Source organism: Trichosurus vulpecula, chromosome 3 (genome assembly GCF_011100635.1).
Source record: "Trichosurus vulpecula isolate mTriVul1 chromosome 3, mTriVul1.pri, whole genome shotgun sequence".
NCBI classification, from domain to species: Eukaryota; Metazoa; Chordata; class Mammalia; order Diprotodontia; family Phalangeridae; genus Trichosurus; species Trichosurus vulpecula.
In genome coordinates, this window is record NC_050575.1 from 83,081,099 (window position 1) to 83,108,320 (window position 27,222).

Here is a 27,222-nt window from a genome sequence, read left to right on the forward strand (position 1 = left end):
AGAGGGAACTGGTTCTGGTGTAGTCTTCGCTCTGGTTCACGTTGGTGCAAAGCTAACCATGTCCAGGGACCCAGATGATTTTAAGAAAAGAACTATAAACGCTGTGACCTCAGGGAGGGGTTCCAAATCAGACAGTCAGTCTTTGCAGGATTGGGTGGGTGAGCAGGTTCTAAAAGGGAAAAGAGATGTAGGTGAGCATGGGTCTCCTATATACTTTGTTTCCTCTCTTATTTTCAGCCGCAGGACTTATAATTGCTATTCAGTAGAATGTTTGAAATAATGGTGTATTGTTCCTCAGCAAGTCAGCACACCCATGCTAAGGGATGTAGCACAGATGTGCTTGGATCATTCAGGTCATTTTGCCCAGAACACCCCAATTAAATCTGCTGACCCTTGTCATAATGGTTGCAATAGCTAATTTTATATTAGACTGCTCCTTAATTGCTCTTGTTTGATTTTGCTAAAGATAAGTGACATTTTTTTGTGTGGGGAACATACACTGAACTTTTTTTTTCCCTTGGAGGTCTCCATGCATTGAAGGGCAGAGCAGAGGCTTGTCCTGTATACAAGAACTTAGAGTCCCTCCAGTATGAAAACCCAGTGCCCCATTGACTGACCCATCTGGACACGCATATCAAAGCTAGCCCACTAATTTTGATTTGCTGGACCTCAAAGTCTTGGGGATGAGTCCAGTCATAGGTATTCTGCCTTTTCATTGAAACAGTCTCGTATTGTATTTGCTGAGGGTCAGGGTGTCAGGTCTGGGAAATCTCATTAGCGTAAAGAGCTAGAGGACCCTTCTAAGGAAGATTATCAGACCCTCTGTTTTTTCTTTTTTTTGGAGGGGGGGAAGGCAGGGCAATTGCAGTTAAGTGAGAGACCCTCTGTTTTTGCACAGAGAGATGAGGGATCTTCTTAGCACCCCACTCTCTGCTGTCTAAGATCCTAGTTTACATTATGTTACATTTACATTACATTACATTATAATTACATCTATGTTCAGCCTGATGAGCTTAAGTTTTCTAAAATCACCAGCTTCCTTTCCCAGAGAGATTGTACATTCTGTAGGCAAAGCCCTTGGGCTTCCTATACCAAAGCAAGTCTTGGAGGGAATACTCCCAAACATGGCTGAGGTAGTATCTCTCTCTCTCTCTCTCTCTCTCTCTCTCTCTCTCTCTCTCTCTCTCTCTCTCCCCCCCTCATTAGAGTAGGATTAATTTGAAATTTTAATAAAAGTTCAGTCAACTTAGCCTCAAAACCTACATCTCTTAACTGCCTTCATCCAAAAGGGTATTTTATATCTTCTCCATGGCTTGGACCATCACTGCCCTTGGAATGTGATGAGTCTTCTGGGATAAAGGGTCAAGGATGAGCAATAACCAAACATACAATCCCCAGAAAAGCAGAGCCTGTCCAGAATCCAGGCTGGAACCTAGATACACTCCAGAGAGCAGCCCCAGAGCTTTGTTAGTACAGTTAGCACTGGGCTATTGGACTTCTATTTATCTCCCTGGTGAGGGGACTTTGCTCAGCATTGGATCCAACAGAATTTTGCCTGTAAGAACACTAAAACATAATCCTGTCCTTTACATTCCAGTTTCTGTGTCTTTCTCTCTGTCTCTGTGTATCTTTCTTTCCATGTCTCCTTTTCTCTCTGTCTCTCTGTCTTTCCGTATGTGTGTGTCTCTCTCTGTCTTTCCATTCCCTCCCCATTTTAGAGATGGCTTCAGATCTGAGTTTGCTTTCTTGCCTGGTATATGATTCCATCATTCCTATTCTTTCACCTTAGCAGTTTTTTGTCTCTGTTCTGTAGGAAGAACTACCTTATGAAGAAAACAGTTGTCTGAAGCTGGTTTCCAGTCTGCCTTTTTGATTCCCCTGTGGCCTATTGCATAATGGATAATTATCATTTGTTTCCTTTTGTGCTTTCTACACCACTTCCACCTCCCCATACTGCTTCCAGAACTACTATTGGCTTCTCTCTGTTTGGGAATCTTACTCCTTACCTTGGGAAAACCAGCCTTCATGGATATGGGCCTCATTTTTAGAGGAGTGATACCTGTCACAGGCTTTTTCTGTGACACATTTCCTGATGCCCCACCCATGGCCAAATGAGTGGTATAGATTAGAATACTGGCTTCATGCACTTTATTCCCCATGTGTACTCAGCCTGGGAGATAAAGAGTTTTAAATATTTCCTTTTGGACTGCTGAAGTGTTGATGATTACTTGCGCGTCTGATCACCAAGTTTCTAAACTCTACATTTCCTTCCTTAATGTCTATCATAAGTTTAGACTTACAAATCCATCTCCTGATGAATGTATATAGATCATAAATATTAGTTCCTATCCTTAGGTTTCCCCCTCCTCCCCAGCCAAGAAGAAATTGATCTTGTATTTAATAGTAATAATAATAGCTTACATTTACATAATGCTTACTATGGGTCAGGCACTGTTCTAAGCACTTCACAACTATTATCTCATTTCGGGGATTTCCATCAATTGAGGAATGGCTGAACAAGTTGTGGTGTATGAATGTAATGGAAAACTATTAAGCTATAAGAAATGATAAGCAGGCAGACTTCAGAAAAACCTGGAAAGACTTATATGAACTGATGCTGAGTGAAATGAGCAGAACCAGGAGAGCATTGTACATAGCAACAGCCACATTGTGCAATGACTGACTTTGATAGACTTAGCTCTTCTCAGCAATGCAAGATCTAAGACAACTCCAAAAGACTCACGATGGAAAATGCTATCCATATTCAGAGAAAGAACTTTGGAGTCTGCATGCAGATGGAAGAATACTATTTCCTCTCCTTTTCTTTTGTTGTTTTGTTTTGTTTCTTCTTTCTTGTGGTTCTTCCCATTAGTTATAATTCTTCTTTATATCATGACTAATGTGAAAATTTGTTTAATATGAATGTGTAAGTAGATGTATATCAGATGGCGTGTCATCTTGGGGAGGGGGGAGGAAAGAGAGGAGGAGAAAATTTAAAATTTAGAATCTCATGGAAGCGAATATTGAAAACAATAAATAAATAAATAAATAATTGGAAAAACAGAACTATTATCTTGTTTCATAAAAACCCTGGGAAGTAGGTGCTGATATTATTCCTATTACAGATGAGGAAACTAAGGTCAAGTAAATTGTCCAGGATCACATTACTAGTTTCTTGGGTCGTATTCGAACTCAAGTCTTCCTGACTCCAGGTTAGCTTATTGCCTCATGTAGATGTATAATCGATAGAGACTGAATGATGATTTGAGTCATTTGACTAATATAGGGGCTTGAGTCTCCTATGGATGCCCTTGATGGGCTAATTAAAAGTTCATTGCCCATCTTAAAATATTCCTTATTCTTATTCTGCTTTTTATCTTCAAATGCCAATTTTGACCTTTGCATAGGACATTTTATGAGGGAGGCGTGTCTGGCTGCAGGTACCAGCTCTCCAGGATGCCTCAGAATATCAAACACTCCACCGGCTGGTCATTAATGGTTAGGAAGTGCCTTTGACTTCCATCATTAGGACTTAATTCATATCTTGGCTTGATTCCAAGATCTCCCCACTGTGGTGGTCACAGTGCCATGCTCAGGGCCCAGTAACTGAGAGTTATTACTAATCTTTGCTTCTACTTATCCTCTGCCCCCTTTTCATCAGGGGCTTATTGAATCTAAACCAGATTGTTTATCTTTTTACCTACACATTTTTGCTAGGTAAGGCAACTCTGGTCAAGTGGGCAGAGTGATCATCTGTTTCCTACTCTGAGTTGACTTTTTCTTTTTATCTGTTGACACAGCCTCCTTTCAGGTGAGACCCTAAATGGCTTCCCAAAGTAGTCTTTCCTTTTTCACTACAGTACTAGGGGACACTGAGTAACCTCATGTGCTTTCTCTCCTTACCTCTGTGTCTTAGAATCCCTGACTTCAAAAAATAAAAAATAAAAAAAATAAAAAAATAAAAACAAAACAAAACAAAACAAAAAAAGAATCCCTGGCTTCTTTTGACTCAGCTTAGCTTCTGCAAGAAACCTTTCCTGGCCTGCCTGGCTCCTAGGAGCTTCTGATCGAAGGTTGTTTGGTGAAGGCTTCTTGTATATGCCAATGTACTTACTTGTTACCTCCTTCATTAGAATGTAAGCTCCTTGAGAACAGGAACTAGGTTCTATTTGACTTTGCATACCCAGAGCTTAGCACAGTGTCTGGCACATAGGGATAGGAATAGAGTGGAGAGAACTCCCAGGTGGCGTGCCCTCTACAAATGCAGCTTAGCACCCATTCTTCAACTTTTAGTTGTAAATAGTTGAGTAAAGCCCAGAGATATTACACGATTTTCCCAGGGTCATACCCTGAGATGGGACACAATAACAATCATTTATATATCTTTGTAAGAATTGCAAAGCATTTTATGTACTTTATCTTATTTAGTCCTAATAGAAACCATGTAAAGTAGGTGCTACTGTTATCCTCATTTTACACATGAGGAAACTCACAGAATGTAAATAACTTTCCCAGGGACACAGAGCTAGTAACCATCTGAGTCAGGTTTCTAAATCCAGTATTCTATCTACTATACCACCTAGCTGCTCTGAATCTACGCTTATTGATTACCTGATTCACCCATCCATCTATCTATTCATTCATTTTGTCATGCTTCATCTTCCACAGGGTACCTAGAACATTTATATGCACAAGATAGTATGGGATATGCCCTCCAGAAATATTTTTGACTGACTGACTGAATTCATAGAGCATTCACTTAACAAACACTTATAAAGTGACGATTTTGTTCAGAGCACCATGCTGAGTGCTTGGGGAGATGCCCAGTTTATACAAGACTGTCTCTGACCTCACAGAAAAGGCCTTTTTCCTCTACCAGAATATTTTATCTTCATTCTCTTGCTGCATTTATATTATGTCTGTCCTTCAGCATCTTACTCTTTTGAGAATTTATTCTCATAGGCATAGGTGTTTGTGTTGTGTGTGTGTGTGTGTTTGTGTTTGTGTTGTGTGTATGTCCAAAGAGATAGATTGTTATGGAAATACCTCTACAGACACAATTATATCAATTTGTATCATTTGGGATTTTTGCAGCCACAAAGAGCAAATGTATAGGAAATATAATTCTTTTCTTATTCACTACCTTGCCAATATGGCTAAGTATAATTGGAGAGATGGAGGAAAGTAATCTCTCTTTAAAAAAACTGCTTTTATTTTGTTTCATCCCTTCTTTGGAACACATGATATATCCTATATCCAAACTCTCTTTTCTGTCTTTCAAGGCCCTAGATAATTTTGTCTTGCCATATGGAATCGTATGCCTACTGTATAATTCTTTAATAGGTAGCCTCTGCTTTGGTATGGCCAATGCACACACCTTCCCCATTTCAACCCTTTATACACACAGCTTTCTCAAAATCAGATACCTTCTCTCATTTATGCCTTTGTTGCTCTAAGATACCCTTTTGCCTCCCCTTTTCTTTCCTAAACCTTGTAAGTCTTTCAGGGTATAGTTCTTCTTTGGAGCTTCACTTGAAGAATCCAGTCCACAATAGACCCCTTCCTCTATTGAACTCTTACTTTTGTCAATACCACATGATTTAATACTGAGTTGTTTGTGGACTTTTTTCTTATGTATTAGTTTTGTCTACACAGCTAAATTGTAAATTGCTTGAGAGCAGGAACCATATCTGGGCACTCAGTAAGAACCCAAAGAGAATCATACCATTCATTAGAACTAGAAAGGACCTCAGAAGTCATGTTGTTCAACGTGTCCAACATCTGACAGATGATGAAACTGAAGATTATCAAAAATTAAGTGAAATAACCAAAGTCATACAGCTAGTTAATGATAGAATTGAGATTTGAATCTCCTGAATGATCGATATTTTTTCATAGACCTTATTGATTGACTTAGGAAACAAGATTCATGAAGCTTTCATTCTTTTTTTTTACCTAGCCTACTTCCTCCCCATCCCTGTCCAATCCCTCCTGTAATAAAGAATTATTATTAAAAATAGGAAGGAAAGGGGAAAACTTCATGAAAACTAATGAACATATTGAATAAGTTCATTATATGCAATATTCCAATCCTATAGACTCCTACCATTGTAAAGAAATGGAATGAAATGTCCTCTTCTGTCTGCTATTTGAAGCCAAACTTGGTCATTATAATTTCACAATATTCTGTTTCAATTGTTGTAATGGCAAGCAAAGTGGGACTTTTCACTGTTTTTCCTTTTGGAGTGCTATTCAGCACTAAGCAACCAAGTGCCTTTGCTTGAGCCTTGCGTTTGATTGAATCAAGAGTCTTTGATGATCTACTTAAGTTACAAAAAAGCCTAAGTCACATGAGTTTGAGTGACATGGTTGTGACACCCTCTGACTCTGAAGAAGTGTGTATGTACTCTGGTGATAGCATTTTGCTTTGGGGGCTCACTCATTGGAAGAGTGTTCATGTGATTTTCCCAGACGAGACTCTGAGTAGTCGTTAGGGAAGCCCCTGGCTTTGAAAACCCAAATGTTGGTGCTTCTCTCTCTGGTAACTATGTATGTGTTGCTATGGACTGGCAGAAGCCCTGTTTGCTGATTTGTGTCATTTTCTCTGTTTGTAATTTCTGTTTGTATTTGCTCTGAAGTTCAGGGTGTTGACTTTTTCCCCTGAACTAAGTAAATGATATATGTATGTCTAATTAAAATAGATTGTTAATGCCTTTAAAGCTGTTTTCCTTAGAAAAGCAGATCAAAGAATCTGTGCTAGCAGCCCTCCTATGTGCTGGTGTTATTGGCCTTACACCTCCACAGCAGTTGCTAGTAACATTGTTGTTACAATTGTTTAGTTATTGTTTTTATTCTTTCCACTTACATCGTTGTAATCATTATTACTTTTCTGGTTCTGCTTAGCTTATCTTGTATCAGTTCATGACCTCCCATACTTTTCTGTATTCATCTTTGTCATTTCTTAATATTCTATTGCATTCATATATAATAACGTTTTAATCATTCTTCAATCAATAGGCATCTAATTTGTTTTCAGTTCTTTCCAACTACAAAATAGTATTTTTATACATGTTCATGTATTTGGGGTGTTTCTTTTCATCCTTGATCAACTTGGGGTATAGCCTAACTGTGAAACCTCTGGGTTAAAGAGTGTGGATATTTTTGCCACTTTATTGTATAATTTCAAATTTCTTTCTAAATGGTTGTATCTATTCATAGGTCTGCAAATGTTGCGTTCATGTGGTTGCCTTTCCACAGCCCCTCCAACATTGATAATTCCCATCTTTTGCAGTCTTTGCCAATTTTCAAGGTGTGAGGTGAAACCTGAGGATTATTTTATGTGCATTTCACTTATTATTAGTGATTTGAAGAATTCTTCCATATGGTTGTTAAAAGTTTGCAGTTCTTCTTTTGAGAACTGTTTGCTCAAATCCTTTGGCTTAAGTGTTTTACTTTTAAAGATCTATCCAGGAAACTTCAAAATCAACTCATTTACCTCTGCTAGATACTCTACCTTTCTGACTGGCAAAATTTCTTCCAAGAAAAAGAATGTCACTCTGTGGTTTTAGGACATTATGCCTTTCCCTTGGTGGTTTTAATAATTCATTTGATTGCAAAATCCCATTTAGCAAATGTTGATTGGTGTACACTTGCTTTCAGAGATTGTGGTCTGTGTAGTTGGACTATTGATATGTACAGAGCTTGTATTAGCCTCCCCAGTGTGAGATTATTTGAAGGAGGATTTGATATGGAATCACAAAGATCGGGTTTGAATGCCACTTATGATACTTTCTAACTATGTGACCATGGGCAAGGTATAATAACAGGAAAATCATGAAGGATTCTTTTATATGCAGTTGCCGAGAATCCTTACTCTCCCTTTATGTCTAAAGCATGCTCTGATCAATCAGATCAAGTCAGGATTTGGTGAACAAAAAAATGTAGGAGTGGGTGAGGGAAGAGTCCAAACCTGAGGCCTAGATCATAATGGTACAGAGAGGACTTTAAGAAATCTCTACCTCAGGGGGCAGAGCCAAGATGGCAGTTGGAAAGCAGGGCCTTGCCTAGGGCTTTCCCCCAGGATCCTTCAAATACCAATAAAAAATGGCTCTGAACAAATTCCAGAACTGCAGAACCCCTGGAATAGCGGAGAGAAGCAGGTCTCCAGCCCAGGACAGTCTGGATGGTTGCTGGGGAAGGTCTATCGCACGGAACTTGGAGTGAAGCACAGCACAGCCCAGTGTAAGCTGCACCCAGACCAACCAGACCGGGAGCTGGGCAGAACAGGCTGTAGTGCCCTGATTAAGTGAGTTGTGGCACTTACCAGACTTCTCAACCCACAAACACCAAAGGCAACAGAGAAGGTTAGTGGGAAAAACTGCAGGGGACAGAGTGAAAGGAGTTCATGGGTCAGCCACTGCCCTGAGGACAACGGAGGTGGTGCAGCTACAGAACTACAGCTACAGTTGCTTCTGGCCCCAGGCCCACCTGGTGGGAGGAATTAAGTGGCAGATCAGAGTGGGAGTGCAGAGCCTGCTCAGATCTGAGTTGCAGTCCGGGTTGGTGGTTCTTGGGGGAGGCGGAGCACTGGTGTGTCAGAGCTTGCTGTGTAGAAATAGCTCTGAAAACAACAGTGCAGTCCCTCAAGCTTCAAACAAAGTACTCTCTACTCTACAAGCAGTCAATCCTGACAAAAAGCTCAACAATCAAGTAGTTGGCTGGGAACATGGCCAGGGAGCAAAAACTGACTCAGATTCAGACTCAGACTTTGGAATCTTTCTTTGGTGACAAAGAAGACCAAAACACATAGCAAGAAGAAGTCAACAAAGTCAAAGAGCCTACATCAAAAAGCCTGCAAGAAAAACATGAACTGGTCTCAGGCCATGGAAGAGCTCAAAAAGGATTTGGAAAAGCAAGTTAAAGAAGTAGAGGAAAAATTGGGAAGAGAAATGAGAGGGATGCAAGAAAACCATGATAAACAAGTCAATGACTTGCTAAAGGAGACCTCCAAAATACTGAAGAAAATAACACCTTGAAAATAGACTAACTCAAATGGCAAAAGAGCTCCAAAAAGCCTATGAGGAGAAGAATGCCTTGAAAGGCAGAATTAGCCAAATGGAAAAGGAGGTCCAAAAGACCACTGAAGAAAATACTACCTTAAAAATGAGATTGGAGCAAGTGGAAGCTAGTGACTTCATGAGAAATCAAGGTATTATAAAACAGAACCAAAGGAATTAAAAAATGGAAGACAATGTGAAATATCTCATTGGAAAAACCACTGACCTGGAAAATAGATCCAGGAGAGATAGTTTAAAAATTATTGGACTACCTGAAAGCCATGATCAAAAGAAGAGCCTAGATATCATCTTTCAAGAGATTATCAAGGAGAACTGCCCTCATATTCTAGAGCCAGAGGGTAAAATAGAAATTGAAAGAATCCAACGATTGCCTCCTGAAAAAGATCCCAAAAAGGAAACTCCTAGGAATATTGTCACCAAATTCCAGAGCTCCCAGATCAAGGAGAAAATACTGCACGCAGCCAGAAGGAAACAATTTGAGTATTGCAGAAACACAATCAGGATAATACAAGATCTAGCAGCTTCTACACTAAGGGACTGAAGGGCTTGGAATATATTCTGGAGGTCAATGGAGCTAGGATTAAAACGAAGAATCACCTACCCAGCAAAACTGAGTATCATGCTCCAAAGCAAAATATGGATTTTCAACAAAATAGAGGACTTTCTAGCTTTCTCAGTGAAAATACCAGAGCTGAATAGAAAATTTGACTTTCAAACACAAGAATCAAGAGAAGCATGAAAAGGTGAACAAGAAAGAGAAATCACAAGGGACTTACTAAAGTTGAACTGTTTTGTTTACCTTCCTACATGGAAAAATGATGTCTGTAATTCATGAAACCTCAGTATTAGGGTAGCTGAAGGGAATATACATACATACATACACACATACATACATAAATATATGTGTGTGTGTGTGTGTATATATATATATATAAACAGAGGGCACAGGGTGAGTTGAATATGAAGGGATGATATCTAAAAAAATCAAATTAATGGATGAGAGAGGAATATATTGAGAGAGCGAGAAAGGGAGAGATAGAATGGGGTAAATTATCTGACATAAAAGTGGCAAGAAAAAGCAGTTCATTGGAAGGGAAGAGAGGGCAGGTGAGGGGGAATGAGTGAATCTTGCTGTCATCAGATTTGATCTGAGGAGGGAGTAACATACACACTCAATTGGGTATCTTACCCCACAGGAAAGAAGGAGGAAGGGGATAAAAAATGGGGGATGATAGAAGGGAGGGCAGATAGGGGGAGGAGGTAATCAAAAGCAAACACTTTTAAAAAGGGATAGGGTCAAGGGAGAGAATTGAATAAAGGGGGATAGAATAGGAAGGAGCAAAATATAGTTAGTCTTTCACAACATGAGCATTGTAGAAGGGTTTTGCATAATGATACACATGTGGTCTATGTTGAACTGCTTGCCTTCTTAGGGAGGGTGGGTGGGGAGGGAAGAGGGAAGAAAATTTGGAACTCAAAGTTTTAAATGCAGATGTTAAAAAAAGTTTTTGTATGCAACTAGGAAATAAGATACACAGGCAATGGGGCATAGAAATCTATCTTGCCCTACAAGAAAGTAAGGAAAAAGGGGATGGGGGGGTTGGAGTGTGGTGACAGAAAGGAGGGCTGACTGGGGAATGGGGCAATCAGAATATATGCTGTCTTGGAGTGGGGGGGGAGGGTATAAAAGGGGAGAAAATTTGTAATTCAAACTCTTGTGAAAATCAATGCTGAAAACTAAAAATATTAAATAAATAAATAATGATTGAGTAAGTCACTCAAAAAAAAAAAAAAAGAAATCTCTACCTCTAGAGTTCCTTTAGCTCCAGACATGAGATAGTGTGGCATGACAGATGAAATCTTGAATGAAATTGTAAATCAGTTCTATCTGGGCTCAAATCCTACCTCTGACACTTACTAGTATTGTGACTATAAATGGTCAAGCTGGTTAACCACTAGCTGCCTCAGCTTTCTCACCTATAAAATTGGGATAAAAGAACTTTTAGCATCTCCCTTACAGAACTGTCATGATGATAAAATTAGAGAATGTATGTAAAGCATACTTTAACCTTTAAAATGTAACATACATATCCATTATTATTTTTTCCCAGAGAGTGATATGTTTCATTCTGTCACTTTGATAGCAGTTGGATGGTTTTTTAGTTCAGAAAAATTCATCTAGCCCCTAGCATATCCAAGAAGTAAGGAGGGAATGCTACTCTCGTAATACTTTACTAAGAGAATTGGTATATGTTTAGGTCATCCACAAATGGAACTGGTGAAGGAGCAGAGTAAAGCAACTGGAATGGTGAAGACCCAAAAACTCTTCATTGATCTTATACTCTGGCATGTGTTCTGTTCCCAAAGGGCCCTCACATGCCTGGGCTTGCCACTTCTCTTGTATTTCCATGTCTTTCATCCTTCTATTTTTATTTGTCAAAGAAACCAGGGAAGAAATAGCATCTGATTATGGGCTCTCTCCTGCTCTCTCCTCCTCTCCCTCACTTATACTTTTGCAGGTGCAGCTGCTTGTCTTTACTAATTGTTTGATGTAAATGGCTTTCATGGTTGAGTGTATGGAGGTATCGACATGAAGGATGATCCAGGTTTAGTCATTATCTCATTGCTACTTCAAATTTATTCTTCTACATATAACTTAATTCTTCTTCCCCTGCAGGTTTTTTTCTTTGGACTATGCTTTCTACTTGGCTCATGGCAGTAGAATTGAGGCTGGTGGGCTTTGCTTCTGAAAGGTCACATCAAACCCATTCCCTGCCAGGGGTGGGGTCAGGATTTACTGCTATCTGATGCATTTGTTGGCTGGCACTTCCATCCTCATATCATGAAGAAAAGAGCAGTGGCCTAATGTTATCTCTAAAGTTATCAGCATTTTGACTTTAACTCATTCAGTTTTCCCCAGTGTTTCCTGTTCACTGTAACTTGACATGTTTTTCGGGCAGTTTGCCATAAGCAGTCTTAGATAATCTTAACTTTGAAGAGACATTTGGCTCACCATGCTGGTAAGGGATATCAAGGGATTGGCTCCTTCCAGCAAGATAAAGAATATGGCCCTCTTTGTAGCCTTGCTCAGCAGTATCACCCTGGATTTGGGGTTCTGAGAGGTGGTGGACTCCCTTTCACTGGAGGTTTTCTGACAATGGCTGAATACTCATTGAGGATGTTACAGAAGAGATTTTCAGGCAAGTGTGGATTAGACTAGATGACCTCAGAGATCTCTTCTGTCAACTCAGACCCACCAAGCAATGTCATTGTGTTTTCCTGGTACAGCATGGGATGTGGTTTTAGGGAAAGAAGGTACTCAAGGAGATGGGTGATGTCGAGTATGCTCAGATAGAACCCCTTCCCCAACTCTCCCCCCTCAAAAAATCCTCCTTTGGAAATCTTTCTTCCTTGGCAAATTCTCTACTTGTGTGCTCTCTCTTATCCTTATTTATATCCTGACTCTCAAAAGACTCAGAAGGAAGGAAAAAGGAAGGAAGGAAGGAAGGAAGAAAGAAAGAAAGAAAGGAAAGAAAGAAAGAGAAAGAAAGAAAAGGAAGGAAGGAAGGAAGGAAGGAAGGAAGGAAGGAAGGAAGGAAGAAAGAAAGAAAGAAAGGGAAGGAAGGAAGAAGAAAGAGGGGAGGGAAGGAGGGAGAGGGGGAGGAGGACAGGAAAGAAGGAAGGGGAAGGAAGAAAGACAGGAAAGGAAGGAAGATGAAAAGGAAGGAAAGAAAAGAAGGAAGGAAGGAAGAAAAGAGGAAAAGAAAGAAGAGAAAGAAAGAAACATGTACTTATTAAGTGCCAATCATATGCCAGGCACTGTGCCAAGCACTTTACAAATATTATCTCATTTGATTCTCACAACAACCCTAGGAGGGTTGGTGCTATTATTATCCTCATTTTATAGCTGAGGAAACTAAAGCAAATAGAGGTGAATTCACTTGCCCTGGGTCACACAGCTAGTATAAAAAATAATGAGAATAGAAAAGTATCTCCATGTCCAGACCTGTATTCCCTCCCACATGGCAAGTCACAGTGATATGAGATAGGAAAACAATAAAAATGAATTCACTGATACTGTCCCTTTCCATAGTGTTTGTAGCTTTTTCAAAGCACTTTCAGATCTATAACATATTAAGTGACTTTCCCAAAGTGAGTCTAGTCTGGAAGGCCTGATAGAACCACGCTGCTTTGGTAGGTCAGGAGAGATCACCTCTGGGGCTTGAAGAATCTGACAGTTCCATCAGAGGCTCTTTTGGGTGTGTGACAGTGGAGAACTTCCAGAGAGTGGATTTTCTGGACAAACCCACCATGTTGGAGAGAGGAGACCTTCCCAGAGTGCAGTAAAGCTCCCCTCTGCTGCAGTTCCACTTAACATTGGCAGGCAGCTGTAACTAAGGTTTTCTTGTTTCTGGATCGCTGCCTACACTGCAGAATTTTCACAACGGGAAGGGAAAAGGGAAGGTTTATGGGCTGATCTTATCAGAGATGAAATAAACTCAGTGGCAACAAACAACATCCTAGACCAGATTTCTCCAGTAGTCTCCATGGAATAATTTGCCCAACATCAAGTGATATTAAGAGCATAAAAAAATAAAAGTGATAAGGCAGATGTTTTTCTTTTCTTTTTTAAGAAAAATAGTTCTTTTTCCAGGTTTAGTGTTGTGGTCTTCATTGTAGGCTAGTATTTCTCTAAGTCTTGAGTAGAATAGAAACATACAATCACTGAACCTCTGAATTGGAAGGGAACTCAGAGGTCATTTACTCCAGTGTGCATCTGAAGAGTAATCACCCCTTCAATATCCCCAACAAGTGCCCTGTTTGTCACTGATTTTCTTCCTTCTGCTTCCTTTCTGAGACCTTCGTTTTGCTATGTCCTTCAGGGACTACCTCATCTATGAAGCCTCTCCTCATCCCTGCCTCCACCTCCCCATCTGAAAATGATCTCTTTTTCCTCAGATTTTTCTAGAGCACTTTGTCATGCAGAAGAGAAGCAAGTAGAAGTTGCAAAGAGGAAATTTAGTCTCAAAGTCAGGAGAAACTTCTTAACAATTAAAGATGCCCAGAAGTGGGAGGGATTGTTTTGGGAGGTGGTAGTTTCCAACCCTCTCTCCCTGCTTGTCACAGCATACTATTCAGTATGAAGGAGCATGTTTAAATTTTGCATGACTTGACAGACATGGTATTTGTCTAAGAGATAACAGTTGTCCCTATAACATATCTTGATAGAAACACAGATGTTCCTTGAAACAGGGACACATGAAAGTTCATATTAAAATGGACCACTTTTCCTTTCTTTCTTTCTTTCTTTCTTTCTTACTTTCTTTCTTTCTTTCTTTCTTTCTTTCTTTCTTTCTTTCTTTCTTTCTTTCTTTCTTTCTTTCTTTTGTTTGAAGAGAGGAAATATATGGGACGAGACTTATGCCTGGGAACAGTGAAACTCTAGCTGTACTTCAGTCCATGAGGGCTCAGTCTCAGCAAGGCAAGATGTAGAGGATCACTGGGTCAGGCATGACCTTTTCTAGGGGCTCTTCTCCATCTCATCATTTAATGAGCTCACCATACAACCTCTGGTCCCTGATACAAACAGCAGTGAACTATTTCTCCTTCACTTGATGAAAGGCAACATCATTACATTCCTTGGGTTCTCCCAGTAATGCTCAGCATTTTTCCATGACCCTAGACCCTTTACACCCTGACCCTTTAGTCCCAGTCCCAAACACATTCCTCAATAGCAGATATGACACATAGTGAGATTTTAGGTGATTTATAACCCCTTACTACCTGGTGAAGAATTTTATGCACATGCTCACTCATTCTGTTTGGCATCTATACCAGCTATAACATGTATCACTCTATCTACAAGCAAGCTATAAAGATAATTTTAAAAAAGGACTCTTCAGCCCTATTCCAGAATGGCTCCTATCATGGTGGAAAAAGTGAGAGTCAAGAGACCTGGGTTCTAATGTTAGCATTCTCACTAATTAATTTCGTGATTGTTGATAGGTCATTTTACCTCTCTAGGTCTTGATTTACCCATCTCTAAAATGGAGCTATATTCCTGAGAGGGGATCTGCCTAACTGATGAAATAATGTATTCATCAAAGTAGTAAAGTAAAATATAGGTAATGCTACCTGCCTTACCTATTTAACAGGATAGTTGTAAGGTACACATAGAGCTAATGTATGTGAGAATTCTCTGAATGCTATCTATGCAGCATATATCTATATATCCATACAGCAACAGGGAGCATTAAAGTCTTTAAAGTGGGAGAATGATATGATCAGAGAGAAATAGCATTCACCATCATCATCATTATCATCATAATCATCAATACTGATTCATCTTGGAGTTCCAAGATTCTTAAAATCACACAATTTTGGAGGTGGAAGGACCACAGAGACCATCTAGTCCAACTCACATTTTAACAAGAAATTTTTTTCTATAGCATACTATACAACTAGTTTAAATATAGTCTGAGAATGAAAGTCAAAAGGTCTCTTGGCTTTCTCTCTTCCTTTTTTCAATACTGGGCATCTTCCCCTGTATCCTTCACCACCATTCCTTTTATCTGACATTAAGAGTTATATTTATAAAGATGACAGAAAACTCATGCCAGGATCTTGGCTATACTCTCTTATAGAGAGATCAATGACCCTAGGTCACATGGTACAGTGGAAAGTGTACAGGGTCTGGTGTTAGAGGAACTAGTTTCACATTTCAACAGCATTTCTTGCCTGCCTGCTCCTTACGTGATCTTGGGTGCCATTTCTTTTCTCTGGGCATGAGTTTCCTTGCCTATAAAATGTATAATTTGGAGCAGGTAATCTGAGGTCCTTCCCAATTTACATCATTGACCTGAGAAGCCATTATGTTTTCCCAATGCATGTATTACCATCTTGTTTGGCAGAACCAATAATCCTGCATTCCTGAAACCATGTAGTTCTCCTAAAACTCTTTCAGCTTATTTAATTTCATTCTAGGTCTAATAGGACTAAGTAAGCATTTATATTTTTAATCATTTTGAATTATTAGAAAAGATTGGATTTCATTTGGAACACTTGGGTTTACCAAACCTGACATCAAGGGTGCCATTTTCAATACATATAGTATTAAGAACTGAGTTCCAGAAAGCATCCCCATATTTAAAACTTTAGTCCCAAGTGTCAGAGAAAAGTAATATCTGTTTGATTGGTAAACTAGGGTAAATTAAGAGTGGTCAAATAAAATAGCTATTGAACTTGAAGAAGAGAAAACCCAGGTCATTGGTTTTAAATATTTGAAGGTTGTGGAATGGTTGCTAAATTTAGAGTAACCTGTGCTCAAGTTCTGGCTTCCATCCTATTTGTGTGACCTTGGACAAGTCATGTAATTTCATTGGGCCTCAGTTTCCTGATCTGTAAAAGGAAGGAGTTGAACTAGATAATCTCTAAGGACCCTTCCATCTCCAGATCTATGGTCCTATGACTCTCACAGAGAAAAGACAAAGAGTACTTTTCCTACATTTATCCAGACACTAGAACCAGGACCAGTGGTAAAGGAGGCAAAAAGGTAGATTATTGACTCGAAATAAATAACTTTTTAATTAGAATGGTCAAATAGTGAGGTGCTAAGTATTTATGAGGTGATGAGCCCCTACTGATGAAGGTAAGACAAGTTAAATTGTGATGGTCATCTGTGATGGTCATATTTTAGAGATGATTTGTGTTTCAGGTAAAGACTGGACCAGATGAATTTTAAAGCTCTTTCCAAAGCTAAGATTCCATGAATTCTTAACTGAGAGGACAACATTATAAAGAAATGAAGTTCTTCTTTACCTTGAATTTTGAGTATTAACTTAAACAAAAAAGACTATTTCTTCCAAAATCTCTGTATCTAATAAATTAAGGAAAAGGCTAACAGGAGGGTAGATAACATTTTGGGATAAAGAAATTTGGAAAATTAGTGAAGCATGATGTCAACAGAAATTAGACATATACTTCCCTTCTCAAAATGTCTGTGTCACCTGCCATCCTCTTCTTTTATAGGTTGCTATTGCTCTTGGTATATCCTTTACAATCAGCAAAAATCAGTAGCACAAATGTTTAGTTATGGCCATGGCATTGCCAAATAAAAACTTAGCTGGTCTCAAAAGATAGGAAGACCATATGATGTGATAGATGAAACATGGTTTTTAAAGTACAAAGATTTCTTGATGTGGAGATTCATTGTATGATATGCTTCTTCACTTGAAAAATGAGGCCAATGTTATTACCTTCCCCTCTCCTCGTCTTCATTTCCCTCACAGGACTGGCTATGATACTATTCTGGAAAACCTGCCCTGCACCTAGAAAGAAAGGTTCAGTGTTATTGCAAAAAGTGATGGCTGTCAATGCACCATGGGAAATGAGCCTTGACATTGCAATCATGGGCTCTAGGAGCACAGTTGACAATGGTAGGGCTGAAAGATCAGAAACAGAAAATATGAATATTTGTCTTAAGTCTGTAGGTGCCATCCAGAGATGTGAGTTGGGAGCAGGTTGGTAAAGGCCTCTGGTTTGAGACTGCTTTTATCTGATACGATTGTCCTGGAAGGAAGCATGGTGTGTACCACATTTTGTATTAGAAAGATATTGCTGTCAAAGGTGAACTGCAGAAGAAAAAGCAATGTTCTTTAGTATTCCTTTATGATGTATGAAGACGGCCTAAGAAAGGTACTTTTATTCTCCCCTTTGGAAGTCTACTTTATGCATTTTCTTCTTCTAGAAGTTTTTGCTCCCTACTTTCTTTCATTTTTGCTTAGTTTTCCCTAAAAGTGATTTCCTCTAGAATTTAGCATATTCTGTCTAGTACCATTTACTTAATTGTACTGTGTCTCAGTCTTGTGTCCTGAGTGAAATTGTAAATGCCTCAAAAGATGCTATTAATGGTGTGTCCACAGAACCAGGTTTCTATCATGTAATCAATGAGTAATTCATAGGATCATAGGCTTTAGAGTTAGAAGGAAACTTGGGAGACCACTTGGTTCAACCCCATCAATTTAGAGATGAGGAAATTAGGGCCCATGGGGATTAAGGTCTCACAGGTAGCAGAAACTTGAACTGCCCTATAAACTGGGGTTTTATGATTTTAAATCATCCAAATTCATTACCTATTGAAGATGGATTCTACATATTATATGACTTTTTTAGCCCTCTTTGGGGGCTTATATCTACTGTAGAAGGCACCAAATGATATGCCATAGCTGGCTCCACTTCCTTCCTTGAAACCTCTCCTCTAAACTTTCTGAGTTGGAAGAACAGGAGAACATATGCTCCCTGAGGACAGGGAATGCTGTACCTTCACCTTTTACATAGTAGATGAGTGAAAGAAACAAGGTCCCTTTCTCCAATTGTTGTTGTGATGGTCTCATTGAAAAACCATATCATTCTGCTGGCTTTTTGTGTCTTCCTTCTCCCTCAGAGACAACAGACTGAATATTCTCCTCACCATGGGAAGGGCCATTCATTTGAAGAAATAGAGCCCCATGTAATTTGATCAGCAAATATTTAATAAGCACCTGTAATTATGCAAGGCACTTGCAGTCTAGCTTGTGGGCACCTTGAGTGAAGGAGCAGCGATTTTTCATCTTTATATCCCTGGCACCTAACATATTGCCTAAAGTGAGATACTTAATAAGTGTTAAATCAAATTAGGGACACAAAGCATAAACTCAGGCAAACTTTTGATAGAAGGTGCTATGAGAGATATAAAATGTAAGATCCAGTTCCTGTCTCAGGTAGCTTACAATCTAATTGGGGAAACAAGAAATAAACACAGTTAAAATAATAGTATATTCAAGAGACCTGTTCAATAAACAATACCATGTATGCTATAGAGTTATGAAGCATTAGAGCTCATAGACACCTTACCGGTTAGCTAGTACCTGCACTTCATGTGATCCAGCAATACTGCCCTACTTGCAGTTCCCCAATCATGACACCCTCTCTCCATGTCTTTGTACTCACTGGCTGTCCTGTGTGCCCTGAATGCTCTGCTCTCTCACCAAGAGCTAAGAAGCCTCTTAGCTTGCCTTCTTCCTTCAAGACTCAACTCAGATCCCACCTTCTCCAGGAAGACTTGCCCAATACCTCAAGCTAAGGTTTTGTTTGTCGATGGCACAAGTGTACCTGTGCTTAGATATTTATATGCTGATTTCCTCCAGTACAATGGGGGCTCCCAGAAAGCAAGGGAAATATGTTTTGCTTTTCTTGGTATACCCAGCACTTAGTATAGTACCTGGTATGCAGCAAGTGCTGCATAATTGTGTGTAAGTATGTATGTGTGTATGTGTGTGTGTGTGTGTATATATGTATATATATATATATATATATATATAAACACACACATACACATATATATGCACACACTTATTTTAATATAATAAATGTTTATTAATTAATTATTATAACTTATACTTATCCATGTACCTTACTTGTCTGTTAAACTATAAGTTCCCTGAGGGCAGGGACCATGTCTTATATAAAATGTGTTTCTCTTCAGCATTTAGCTGGGTAGGTGCTCTGAAATATTAACCACTTAATAAATCTTTGTTATATTGTATCATATTGTATCTAGGACTAGCTAGAATCCAGAGCTCCAGCCTCCCTGTCTAGTGCCACAAGGCAGTGTGTTACTATGATTCCTTGTCAAATCAGTGATATTGACAATGAATGTTATAGGAATCCAGAGGAGAGAAGATTTATATAAATATTTGTTAAAATATTTATATTTAATTATATTAATATTAAATATTAATCATAAATTTATTTTATTAATTATAAATTAATTATATTTAATATACTATTATATAATAAAATTATATTATAATTAAAATTAATTATAAATTATAAAATTATATTAAATTAATATTAATTATGTTAAATATAGATTAGTTTGGAATGGATTAATACAATGAGGAACTTTTAGTTTAGTTTGGCTCTTTGAGAGGCGGTCTGTTTAGATTTTTTTAATGGGGTGCAGTGGGGTAATGGCACGCATACACAAAAATTTCTGCAGAGAGAGACCATGTTAATTCTGACAATCTGGAGAGTGAAAGATAGTGGTTGCCCAATGGCACAATGGATAGAGTCCTGGGCCTGGAGTCAGGAAGACCTGAGTTCAAATCTGAGCTCACATGCTTACTAGCTGTGTGGCCCTAGGAAAATCATTTAACCTGTGTCTGACTCAGTTTCCCCATCTGTAAAATGTCAATAATATAGCACCTACCTCCCAGGATTGTTGTGAGGACCAAATGAGAAATTAATTGTAAAGTGCTTAGAACAGACTTTGCCACACAATTAGCACTAAATAAATATTACCTATTAACTCCTATCTATTAACTCCTTACTCTAAGGAGGAAGGGAGGTAAATAGTGGCCTGAATCCCTTGGCACTAAGATCACTGATCTAGCACCTTATAAGATGCTACAAGGTACATTAGAGGTAAAAATCCAACTCCTTCATTTTACAAATTAGGATCCAAAGCTCAGAAAGGTTGACTTGCTTGAGGTCACACCGGTAATAAGCAACAAAGCTGGGATTTGAATCCCACTGTAATTGCTAATACACTACATTGCACAGCCTCGTCACAATAACAACAATGAAAAAAAAAACTTTGTAAGACTTAAGAAGTCTGATCATTGTAATGACCAGCCATGATTCCAAAGCATCCATGATGAAGCGTACCACTCACCTCCTGATAGAGAAGTGAAGGACTCAACATGCTGAATGAGATATTAATTCTTGGATGTGGGTAATGTGGGGATTTGCTATATTCCTTTAACATGAAATTAGGGTTTTATTTCAATTTTTCTTTGCCTGGAATGCTTCTGTAGAGGAGTCAAATAACAAAGGAGTTAGTATCTCTTTGCATATTGTCCTTCATGGTATGTGGAAGGAAGTATCCCAGCCTTCAAGATGCTGATTGGGCTGATGCCAGGAGTCTATCAGCTTATCCTTTTCTCATTTCCACAGGGGCATCCCAATTGATTTTTTCCCTAGTAATGGTTCCTCAGGCAATTAAGATCCAAGTAATTTAGATGGGCAACGACAGCTAGCTTTGTGTTGTCTATGGATGGAGCACAGTGCTGGAGCTCACTGAATGCTAAGTTTATTAGCAGCTGTGGTATTGCTATCAGTAATACTATTTATAGCCAGTTTGTGGGTTTATTAACCCCCAAATAACTACTAAGTACCCACCACAGCACAGAACGTCTGAACAGAGTGCTTCAGAGATCTTAGAATTTCCTTCCCAACTGCTTCTATGAACAATATGTTTTGTCTTTCTTGAGGACTGATTTAAGTCTGGTCTCCAAAAATAAATGATTTTAGGTTGTCAGACCCTGAGCATTCTGGGAAATGGTTCCACAGCACATCAGATAGGATGAAATCCTTCTGCCCCCAGTAGACTATTGGAACCCATTCTCATTGCTGGAATTTTAAACTGTAGCCTAGTCTTTGTCTTAAGGTTGGTTCTAACTTAGTTGTAACAACCTTGGGATCACTTTTCATATAGCCTTGTATGAAACAGAAAATCAAACTAAAGCCATAGGAAAAAAAATAATAATAGCTGACATTTATATAGCTCTTGGGCAGCTAGGTGGTACAGTGGATAGAATTCTGGGCCTTGAGTCAGGAAGACTTCTTGAGTTCAAATCTGGTCTCAAACACTAAAAGACTCTGGGCAAGCCACTTGACTTCTATTTCTCTTTGCCGAGAAAATCCACAAATGGGTTCATAAAGAGTCAGAGATGATTGAAACAACTAAACAACAACATAGAGTACTTACAATATGCCCTGTACTTTGCTAAAAGCTTTTATAGTTGTATCTCGTTTGAGCCTCACAACAATCCTAGGAGGTATGTGTTATTATTATTTACATTTTGCATATGAAGAAATGGGGGCAAACAGAGGTTCAGTGACTTTGCCAGGGTCACACAGCTAACAAGCATCTGAGGTCATATCTAAACTCATGTCTTTGTGACTCCTTTCCTGTGCTCTATCCACTGCCCCAGAACCAATATCTGCTATATTTTGTTATGTCTGTGGTGAGTAATCTTTTTTGGGTGGGGGGGTGATTGACAAATGGCCATGGCTTTGTTGCAGTGTAGTGGAAAGGGCACAAGACTTGGAATCATTAAGCCTAAACTGAATCTAAGCTGTGCCTTTTACTTCTCATATGACTTTGATCAAGGCCCCGAATGCAGTTCTCTGGACCTTAGTTTCTCTATCTTTAAAATTAGGTAGTTAGACTAGACCATTTCCAAGCTCCAATAACGTATGTGATTATGTACACATTATTTCAGCTCAGCCTCAGTTTCTTCATCTGTAAAACATAGATAAGATTAACTATTGCTTAGCTCTCCTAATTTTTCTGAAAAAAATTCTTTGGGAACTGAGAAATTTTCCACAAACATGATCTATTATTATTCTTGTCATCTCCTCCACCGAGCAGGATTTCCTAAAAGACCCTTGCTAAATTGCCATTTACAGAACAAGGAGAGGGCTTTTTAGGGCATACATCAGATAGCAAAATGAGAGCTGGTTTTGAATTTAGTTACCGTTATGAAAAAAAAAAACTCAAGAAAAAATTGTTTCTGCAGAAGAATTTGTATTGCCTCTGTTGTCAAAAAATGAAAATTATGTAACTGATGTTTCCTTTTTCGCCCTAGCTGCCAGAGAACGTAGAATTCAATTCGTTGCACTATATAAAGTGAGTTATTATTTATTGGTCAAATTCTGGAATCTACTCAGTCTGGTTCCTGAAAGCATCTAATTCCTTTGCTTCCTTCAGACAATCTATTCTCTTTTTAGCTATAAATGTCACATCTTACACTATGTTTCAATCTATAAGCTGCCTTAGTTCCTTTTGGGGGTGGGTGGAGATCTGAGCCTCATGTGAGAACTCTAAGTTTTCAGTTAATGAGTTCAGTCACTAACATCTCTTGATAAACTAACTATCCTAGTTGGAACTGCAGCCAAAGCTGGTATCCTTTTATACCCTCTTTTAAATAATTACTACTAATTTTACTAATTGCTAATTGAAATTTTAAATAACTATACTTACTCTGTGACCTTGGTCAAGTCACTTAACCTCTGTTTGCCTCAGTTTCCTCATCTGTAAAATAGGGATAATAATAGTACCTGCTTTCTAAAGTTGTTGTGAAGACCAAACGAGATGATAATTGCAAAGCGCTTAGCACAGTGCCTGGCACATAGTAAGGGCTATATAAATGTTAGTTATAATAATAGTCATCGTCATCATCATCATCGCTCTCACCTTTTCATGTTTGTCATATTATAACATGTTGAGGCTCAAGGAGGAGTAGAAGTATGATGTACAGTAGTGAGAAGAACACTGGATTTGGAATCAAAGGTCCTAGTTTCAAATCCTGGTTCTACTCCTTAATACCTGTGACTCTAGGCAAATCATCTTGCATCTGTAGACCACAGTCTTCTTAACTGTAAAATGAAGGGGCTGGATTGATTAGATAACTTCCGAGATCTTTTCCAGTTCCATATCCTCTGAAAGACCTACGGTTTTTCCACTGTGCTACATCAAGTCTAAATGGTGAGCTATCTTGGGGAAGATATAGGAAGACAGAAAAAACACCTATAAACAGTCTAAACTTTGTCTTCAATTGTGATGGTTTTCACAAAATTTCATATTTGCTTTACCTATTTGTATAATTTAGCACTTGTAACTAAATGAATGATAATAGTAGTAGCAATATTCGTATAATATAATATTCGTATTTGAATTAAGCTCCAAGGTTTACAAAAGGTTTTACTCGCAACATCTCCACATAATGTCCCATTGCCTCTTCTCTTACCTTTCCTAGTTTGACATAATGTAAACTTCTTGAGGATAAGGGCTGTTACATCTTTGTCATATTGCTAGTGACTAGCAGTGTGCCTAGTGCACAGGAAGAACTTAATAAATGCTTATCAATTAAAGGGATAGATGGATGAAGGCATCATTCTCTATCGGTTCATCCAAGTTGACAACTTCAGAGTCATCTTCAACTCTATACTCTTTATCTCCCGATCAGTTGAGTCATCCAGTCTTTTGAGAAGTCTAGTGGATTTTACCTATGCAGCTTCTCTTGTATACATTCCCTTCTTCCCACTCACGCATCCCCCGCCATAGTTCAGACCTTCATCACCTCTCAACCATCCTCTTGCTTTGTAATTTGTTTCTTTTCTTCCAGTCTCTCTCCCTCTCAAATCCATCTACCACACACCTGCCAGGATAATCTAACTGAAGAGTATTGTATGTGAACATGTTACTCCCACACTCAAACTCTTCGATGACTGCTCAGTGTATATAGAAGCAAATACAAACGCCTCTGTTTATGACCTTTGACATCATCAGTTTACTTTTCTAGACCCATTTCACATGATTCTGCTTCATACACTGTATTTTCCACTTAAAGTGATCTATATTTTTGTTCCCCAAATTCAACATTCTGTCTCTGACCTCTGTACCTTTGCAGAGGCTTTTCCTCATGTCTGTTATCTATATCATCTTCATCTCTGTCTCTTAGAAATCCTAGCTTCCTTTAAGGTTCAGCTCAGACACTACCTCCTAAGGTAAGCCTTCCATGATTCCTCTGGTGGTCTCTCCAAACTCAAGTCATCTTAGATATACTTGTCTGAATACCTTCTGTTTCCCTCTAGTAGAACATAGGCTCCCGGATAACAGGGACCATTATCCATTTTTGTCTTTGAATCACCAGTTCCTAGAGTTGTAGTTTGCGTATAGTAGACATTTAATAAATGTACATTTATTTGAATTTAACAACTCTGTAAAGTAGGTTTTGCAAATATTTTTATCCTCATTTTATAGATGAGACAACCGAGGCTCTGAATGGTTAAATGACTTGCCCAAGGTCAAACAACCAGAAAACATGAGAACCAGTTTTTGAAGCCCGATCTCTTCTGACTGAATGATTTAAACCCAGAGGGTGTGTTGAAGGTGGGGGAGGGAGAGCAGTAGTCTCTGTTTCATTGAACTGTTCACTCATTATCTGGTCCTAAATTGTGAAGATTGGACTGCTATGGCAAGGGAGTTTAATCTGATGCTTATTTGTTTCAATTGTTTTAGGAAGCTGAATCACTCATCACCTACTCTTTGTAGGCTTTCTTGCTAGTGTATTTAGCATTGTTGAAAAGGCATCCAATTCCGGGATGCATTGCTGTTTTCACACCCCTTTCACTAAGTCTTCTCCTGAGGAATATTGGGGACGGGCAGCTTGGAAGAAGCCATTGCAGTGCTGGATGTTAACGAACAACATAGAGGTACCAAATGGGAGAAACTCCACTGGAGTTTGCATCCCTGTTTCAGCAAAGGTTTAAGTTCACTAAAGCCACAAAGGAACTTATTAGAGTCGATAGGTTGCAGGACAAATGTTAATAGCTTCACCTTTAATTTAAGCCAAGTTTTATTTTTATAGCTAGTACTTTGATAGCAAACTAAATTTATTAGAGGATTTTTAAAAGCCCAGGAAAATCAATAAGATATGCTGTATGGGAGATTTGTGTAGCGTTATAAAATATCATTTTAACTACATATGTGCATCTATCTATACATGCATATGATATATTTATATACACACACACACACACACACACAAACACACACATACAATGTGTATTCATGTATATATGTGGAGAGAGAAGGGAGGGAGGACACACACACACACACAAACACACACATACAATGTGTATTTATGTATATATGTGGAGAGAGGAGGGAGGGAGGGAGGGAAGGAGAGAGAGAGGGAGAGAGAGAGAGAGAGCTTTACTCTTCTGCATGGTAACAAACTAACCTTGGCCAAGTATCTTTTAAGGACATGTTGTTTTTCACTTCCTCCTCTAGGTTTTGGTTTCCTCATCTATAAAATAAAGGGATTGGGATAGATGACTTTTTCAAGGACCTTTCCAATTCTAATATTCTCTGACTCTGATTCTAGGTGAAACCATTTGTATAGATCAACTTGTCCACTTCTAAGGAAAAAATACCCAAAGTGCATAGGTAATAATAAGGAATTATAACAACAGAGCAAAATTAAAGATATTGTGTTATTTAATGAAGTGAAACAAAAGGAAGCACTAAAACCAGGGAAAAACTTGGTGTTTCAGAAAAGCACTGTTCATTTTGTGTTGCACTCTCTACAGATGAACATTTTAATATATTAGCCAAGGTGGGATGGGAAATAAGCCTTGATGATTTCATGCTGTAGAGGTGACTGGGTCTTTGTGCTATTTTAAATCTGTAATTAACCCTAAGATGAAACACTGGAGTAAATTGTTGGTACTGTTTGGGCATTTTGTTAAGTCTCCAAACCCTAGTTGTCTCCTAGTTTTCTTTGCTTTCTTCAACAGTTAAAACCACTCCATTTTCTTCTCTCCTGGACATATAACTTGTTCTTGTGAAATTTTAGCTGAAAACCCCACTGAGCTCCCCAACAGCATTGTTTTTGTAACTCTGAATGACACCAGATGCCCTTCTCTCAGCACTCGGTGCGAGTTTACACTGACTATGATGGTGATTGCCCTTCACATTTATTCCTAATAAGACTAATCATGCTCATTTTCATGACCGGTGGGACGCCAAGTTGCCTTGACTTGTGATCTGAAACACACCCATGGCTCACATAGCCTCCTGCTTATGCATGATTACAACAAGAACAGCCACAGTAACAACAACAACAGCAACAACAAAACAAATGCTGAGTCCAACTATTCATAAGGAAAGGAAAGCTAATGTTGAGGAGTAATAGATCCTCCCACTCTTGCAAAGGCTGAGGGTTCACTGGTGTGGAACATTGCTTATTATCCACTTTTTTCACTGTGCTTTTCTCTTTTAAATTAAAAAAAAAGTGTAAGGGATGGTTTTCTGGAAAAGACATCCAAATGATGTCAAAACAAAAGATCCTAATAAAATCTATTATTAAAGCGAAGTAATAATGGAGTCACATAATCCAAATTACAGATCCTGAAAGATCCTTAAAGATCTGCTCTTCTCTAAGTCCCATACCGAATCTATGTCCTGCTTTAGAGCACAGTATATACAGGAGATCTCTTGTTACGGGGTCAGGAGTGGGGGCTAGGGCTTCCAGGT

General features: G+C 38.7%; 1 protein-coding gene across 1 annotated transcript in view; it reads left to right on the plus strand.

Moving 5' to 3' along the window:
- The window catches only part of DOCK2 (dedicator of cytokinesis 2), a 513,031-nt gene that overhangs the window by 294,227 nt on the left and 191,582 nt on the right, over positions 1-27,222 (plus strand). The gene's annotated exons all lie outside the window — the stretch shown is intronic.